The following is a 6707-nucleotide window of genomic DNA, read 5'->3' as shown; positions in this document are numbered from 1 at the left end:
GCTGCAGCCACCGCTGAGGGGGCCCTGATACTGGAGTCTGGTGGTGTCAGCACACAAGCAGCCCGGCTCTGGGATTTTATCCCTCCTAATCCCACGTAATTGTAATGCCTGGGAAAAGAAGGAACAGCCTCTGCAGTGTTAGCTTCAGCAGCGAGGAAAGAGAGCAGCTCCCTCCCTGTGCAGCTGTTGCTGAGGAAGGTTCCCCCTCTGACAGCCCGAGGTAGGAGTGAGCTCTGGTAGAAAACAGCCTGGGTGTCTGCGATGGGAGTGAGGGACTGAACTGTGCTCTGAGGGAAAGGGAGTGAACAAATACATAGAAATTGATGTTTACTTTGAGGGTGGTGAGGCCCTGTTACAGGTTGCCCAGAGAAGCTGTGGCTGCCCCATCCCTGGCACATTAATGTCCCCTCACGCCTGCAAATCTCTTCGTGTCACTGATTGGATCAAACAGTTCAATTTACACACACACACAGCTCGGTGCCAGTTAGTACATGAGGGCTGTTCAGAGGGGATGTGGCAGCTGGGGGCACCTCCACCCACAGATCCCACATGGAATGCCCAGGGAGGCTGCACTGACTCCCAGGTGGAAGATCCAGGCCTGGATGTGACCAAGCTGTGCTGAACTGGGAGTACTGGTTATTTACAGACACAGCACAGGGCTGGAGTTGACACAATTTCTATCCCTTTTTTCACACTGTGCTTCAAAGGCAACCAGATGACAGAGCACCAGGAAAGCTGGACAGAGCAGCTGTGGCTGCCTCTGGATCCCTGGCAGTGCCCAAGGCCAGGCTGGATGGGGCTGGGAGCACCCTGGGATAGGGGAAGGTGTCCCTGCCCATGGCAGGGGTGGAACAGAATGGGCTTTTAGGTCCCTTTCCACCCAAACCATTCCATGACTCCATGAAGGAGGGCTGGGGGTCTTTGCCTGGCTGGTGCCAACACAAAGTGGTGCCAGGAAGGAGAGCCAGGACGTTCTGCCCTGCGTGGGCAGCCCAGGCTGTCCCCTCTGAGCGTGCCAGAGGTGACCTTGGGAAGGTGGCCTCAGTCACTGCCCTTGGACTGGCAATATGCTCCTTTGGGAGTAAGCCAATATTCTGAGAGGCCAGATATAACCTGATCCAGGCTTGGCCTTGCTGGGATGTGCTCCAGCCATGACATCACCCAGTAATGCCACGTCTATTTACTACCGGGGAAAGGTGCTGGATTGGAGGCTGAAATCCCTGCTTTATCTCCTGAGCAGGTTAGGAGCAGGAAGCAGCATTAGCAGCCACAGCTTGTTCTTTTCAGGCCAAGAGAAGTCAGTTTCCATGGGAAACACAGCTCTGCTCGGTCTGACAATCCACCTCTCCTGTTTCCAGGCTCCCTGTAGACACTCCTGCCCTCTGGGGCTCAGAAGTTCCTCAGCTCCCCAGCCCATTCCTGACTCATTTCCACACAGCACCTTGCCAGGGGGGTAAATGGATACCTGGAATCAGGTGGCCACTGCACCACCACAGACTTCTCCTCAATGAATCAAGGATTACATGCAGAGCTGAAGCTGCTGGAAGGTAAATTCAGCCCTTTCACAGGGTGCAGTTTCCCTCCAGCAGCTGAGCCAGGGCTTTGCTCTGGCAGGACAAACCACCCAGCTCCGAGGGCCTGGAGCATACCCCAACACCGTGCGTCTCTGTCATGCACCAGATGGGATTTTTTTTGATTACTTCTTGGCAGATGACAAATCAAGGTCAAGGGATAGATGCTCCCCTTCAGCACATCAAGGCCAAGAGCTTTAGGGTTTTCAGCAACAAAGGATGTGCTTAAACGACCACACGGTTTTCCCTCGAGCACAGTAAAACTCCTCACCAGGAAAGAGCTGCTCAGCCTTTTTCCATGAGCCAGTCCAAACCCATCACACCTTTTCAGTCCTCCAGGAACAGCTTGGGATCACAGCGAGTTCCAGGTCCATGGGCACTGACACTGCCCCTCCCTGGGGCACAGAGCCTCCCCAGCCCCGGGGCCAGCCTGGGACACGGCACTGGGGTACAAATCCATCTCGGGGTCACCTCTAAAGCCCTGGCAGTGTAAGACAGGCAGGTGACAGATGGCTGGAGGCAGGGGATCACGGGGACTCGGCCACCCCACAGCAGCCACGGCTCCGTCTGCCAGCCGGGGCTTAGGAACCTCCGGGAAAGCCAACACGGGGAGAGGGAGCAGCACTCTGAGAGGGGCAGGGCGAGGGGCAGAGCAGGGGAGGGAGGTGGCTGTCGGTGACTCAGAGCAGATGACTCTGCAGGGGTGCACTCCCCAGGGAGCTGCTGGAGTGAGCAGGGCTCGGCGAGGCCAGGGACCCATCTGTGTGCGGGAGGTGGCTGAAGCCATCTCCAGAGCCCTCAGACCGGAGGAGGTCACTAAGCTCCGAGTGAGCAACTGTCATTCCACACCCCTGAAATCCATAAGCAGCCTGGAAACCTAAAGCCTGTCATTAGGAATGATAAAAACAGTAATTAGAGCCGGGCTGTCAGGAGTTCACACCTGGAACATCAATAGAGGCGTTTACCCAGCAGCAGGAGAGCACTTCCCCCAAATCCATCCTCTGTGGGTGCACCAGGGACAGAGCTCCACGGACCACTCCTCACACAGGCGTAAGTAAATCCTGCAGGGAGCCTTGCAAACAGGCTTTACTCACCACAGCAGCAGCTCCCAGCTTTGAGGGATCCAAAAATGCTGCTGTTACAGGAGCTACATCAGCTCCTGGGCCATGGGCTCTGCCTGTCCTGATCCCAGTCCTGGTGTTCAGCTGGGTGCTCAGCGGGCTGCACCAAGGAGTTAAACCTTCAAAACACACAGATCTGGGGGCAAACGAGCTGTGCCAAGGAGTTAGACTTTCTAAACAATGCAGATTTGAATATGAGAGAGCTGTTCCATGAACTTAGCCTTAATTTCCTCTTGTAGAGCTCTGAGCAGCCACCACACTATAAAGCAGGTGAAAACCCACACTTTTATTTCTTTATCACAGGTGGAACAGTTTAAGTTGGAGTGTCCTTAACAACAATAACAAGAGCAGAGAAATACAAGGATGGTTGAAAGCAGCTTTATTTAGTGAAACAGTCTGTACAGAGCCAGGGAGGTTCCTGCTGCAGTACAGCAGCTGTACTCCTCACTGCCTTCCCAAATGGCTGCTTGGTTTGCCAAACCCATTTCTCTTCAAATGTTAATAGATGACATTAATTAAAACATGAGCCAAGCTTAAAGGAAAGGTTTTCCTCATCAAAGCTCTTCTCAAGTTTTATTCTCTTGGCCTCTGCCATGTTGGCACTGACTGGTCACTGAGGGTTTACCCTGTACCAGCCATAAATCACACCTTGTTTCATCTGTTAAAGATAGATTGCCACCCCTCCATCCTGTGAGGAGCTGAATCAGCAGGGAGCTGCACCCACAGAAGCACAGCCCGGGAGTTTTTCACTTCAGGATTGGCCTGATGGTTCCTTCCCTCACAACGCAGCTGCTGAAGGACTCAGGTGAGTTTGGTCACCCACACGTTGCTGGAGCAGGTGAGGGGCTGGCACAGGTGCCATCCCCAGAGTGAGCCAGGGAGCAGTGCCAGAGCAAGGAGTGCAGGGTCAGGAGCTCTGTCCCCAAAGTCAGTCCTCTTAGCTCGCTGGGACAGACAGAAATAGGCCTGAAAGCACATTCCCCAAGTGGCCTAATTTCCCTGCCCTCACACAATGTTCTCTTTCCTCCTCAGCACCAGGGTATTTGTTTTATTTTAGGATTTAAGAGCTTACAACCTTTATCAAAGGACAAAGGTGCTCAACAATTGACTGTAATATTTTTTTTTTGTCTTAAGTATTGCAATTAAGGAGCAAAAGCCAGCCTAGGGTAACAAAGCCAGGCAGGTTAAACATCCCCATCACACAAGTCTCACCCAGAAAACCAGCAGAGCAGCCCCCAAGGAAATAATCCTCCCATTCCTGCTGTCAGCTTTCCTTCTCTAAGTACTTGAAAGTTCCTCCCTGAACCAGGCTGTTGTGTTCAAATAGAAAAAGGTCAGGGTGACACAGAAAGGGTTTAACTTCCTCCCCAGCACTGGATCTGTGACCTGGATGACATTCAAGGTTGTCAAGGAAGCAGTTACAGACAACTATATTTAGGAAATGAAAACATGTATTTCCCCTCTCCCGTGCTCAGAGGCCAACCCTCACCTGCAGCATTTGCAGGGAGCTGTCACAAGAAGCTTAATGGAAAGGAAGCCAAAAAAACCCCAACCCCTTTCTTTTCACTGGTTTAGTAGGTCTTACAGAGCAGGGAGATGGGTAGAGATAAAAAGACTAAGCCTAAGTGGAGCACAGGACCAGCTTAACAGGCTCAGAATAAACCTCTCTCCTGCTGTTATTTAACAGCAGAGCTGGCCACGTGCTCTGAGGCACTGCATCCTGCTGAGCCCAGCACACAGGGGGGTTCTGCTCCTGGGGCTGTGGCACCCCAGCACACCAGCGCTGTCCCTCGGGTGTGTGACCCCCTGCACGTGCCAGGGGAGACATCCCAGTTCCAGCTCCTGGCACAGGGGGGTTAAACCCAGCAATGTTCCAGATGAGGTCATGGCAGAGCTGCTGCCTGCAGGCTTCCCCATCCTGGCAACCAAAACAACGCGTGGTGACAGCTCTGCCACCCACAGCAGGGCTGGGACCTGCTCCTGGCCGGGATTCCTGCCTGGAATTGGGCTGCCTTGGTGACACACAGGGGCTGGGGCACTGGGTGTGGTACAGAGCAGGCACTCAGCACAACAGGGCCGTGCTTTGGGCCCCGAAGTTATCCCTTCTCACCTGCCACTGCCCCAGGTGCTCCCAGCCCCGTCCAGCCTGGCCTGGGGCACTGCCAAGGATCAGGGCCTGCCCACCCTGCCAGGGAACAATCGCTGCCCAAACTCCGCCTGTGACCCAGGGATCCCAGGCTGTCATCAACCAGCACCTTGTCAAGCAGTTGTTCCTGGAGCGCTCCAGGAGGATGAGGGAATCACTGACATTATCCAGCAGGAATGACCTGTTTGGGAGATGCTCAAAGCGCGTTTTTAGGAGGCACCACCCTGCACGTAAAAGCTGCACGAAGCATTTTGGTGTTGTGTGAAAGGAGCCCCAGAACCTGGCGTGGGCAGGAGCGAGCAGCTGGGCCAGCCTGTCCCTGTCCTGTGCTCTCCGGGGGTTCCCCCGGCTGTCCCCCACCAGGGCAGCTGTGTCACCCCTCACTGCCCTGCCGGGACACGGCACGCACGGCACCGGGAGCTGCCATGGGGAGGTGACGGAGGAACGGGCCCGGAGCGGACCCGAGCGCTGTGTCCGTGTGCCGCAGGAGCCGGGCTGCCCCGGCACCTCCCAAACCGGCGCCTTGTCCCAACACCGATTTCCGGGTACACCGGTGCTCCAAGTGCCAACACCGGCAGCACCGACCACCGCTCGGTGCCACTGCCAACCGGGAGTGCCCGTTCCGGTGATCCCACAATGCCGGGGCAGCGCGGCGGGCCCGGTCCCGGGGCCTAGCTCAGCCCGCAGGTCTCTGTGGAGCCGGTCCCGGTCCCGGAGCTCGGCACGTCCCTGCGGGCCAGTTCCGGTACCGGTCTCGGTCTCGTTCCCGGTTCCGGTCCCGCTCGCGGGGGGTCCCCGGCCCCTCCCTCCCCCCGCAGGCCCCGCCCCGGAAGCGCCGCCCGGCGCGCGCAGCCAATGGGCGGCGGCGCCGCCGGGACACGTCGCGCGCGGCCGCGCTCCCGTCACCCCCCGCGCGCTCGCCGGGGTGGGAAGGGGGGGGCGCCGCGGCTCCTCCCGCCACCCCCGACCGCCGCGCCCGCCAATCAGCGGCGCCGTCTCATCGGGCCAATGAGCGGCGGCGTCTCAGCGGCGCGCGGGGGATGGAGCGCGCGGCCCGGAGCCGCCACGGCGCGCGCCCCCCGCGCTAGGGCCGGACCCCGGGACCCCCGGAGCCCCCAGAGGCGCCCCCAAACCCCCGCCAGCCCCCGCTCTATGCGGCGGGGCCGGCCGAGCCGCAGGCCTCGCTCCGCCGCGGGGCTGCCCTTGGCCCGCTGAGCGCCGAGCACCGGTAAGCGCGGGCGGGTGGCGCGGGGGGGGCACCGGAGCGCTGCGGACAAGGGGCGGAGGGCAGAGGGGCCGGGGGGGGCTCCCGGAGAGAGGGGCTGCGCGGCCGCGGGAGGCACCTGGAGCGGGGGGGCCGAGGTCGGCGGGGGGGCAGCGGGCCGGGGTGGGGGATGGACGGGGGGCACCGGTAGCGGCGGGCGGTGGGACCCGGTGCGGGCTGGGGGCGGCGCGGGGTCGGCTCGAGGGGAGGAAGCGCCGCAGCGCGGGTGGGAAGAGGACGTTGGGATTTTGGGGGGGCGGCGGAGGAGGTGAGCGGCTGCTGGGGGCTGCCGGGGGCGGGGGGATGGCGGTTCGGAGGGGCCGCGGGGGGGTCCCGGGGCCGGTCGGTGTTTCGGGGTGCGCAGGCTCGTGGGGAGCCGTGGGAGGAACTCGGAGCTCCGAGCCGAGCCCGCAGCACGGGCACCCCCCCGCCCTCCGGACCCCGGTTTTTGCGGTGGGGATGTTTTCTTCGCAGGGGTGCGGGGTGGGGGGGAAATGCGTTTTGGGGTGAGCGCTGCGCTGGGAGGAACAATACCAAAAGTTGTCTGAAATGGTAATTTCCGTTTCCCATTTCATCATCCCCGGGTAGGCGTTAGCCCTGCCTGT

The 6707-nt window shown here is 59.3% G+C and overlaps 2 protein-coding genes across 2 annotated transcripts in view; both read left to right on the top strand.

Annotated features, from left to right (window-relative positions):
* FANCA (FA complementation group A) overlaps window positions 1–6707 on the top strand; it is a 319775-nt gene that overhangs the window by 112995 nt on the left and 200073 nt on the right. The window lies entirely within an intron of this gene.
* The window catches only part of ANKRD11 (ankyrin repeat domain containing 11), a 127734-nt gene continuing 126968 nt past the window's right edge, over window positions 5942–6707 (top strand). Inside the window, exon 1 of the mRNA XM_058034413.1 lies at window positions 5942–6066. The gene's annotated coding sequence lies outside the window, so the exon portion shown is untranslated. The remainder of the gene's footprint in view (window positions 6067–6707) is intronic.

Source organism: Melospiza georgiana, chromosome 14 (genome assembly GCF_028018845.1).
Source record: "Melospiza georgiana isolate bMelGeo1 chromosome 14, bMelGeo1.pri, whole genome shotgun sequence".
In the NCBI taxonomy this organism is placed as follows: Eukaryota; Metazoa; Chordata; class Aves; order Passeriformes; family Passerellidae; genus Melospiza; species Melospiza georgiana.
This window is presented reverse-complemented; position numbering and strand designations above follow the sequence as displayed.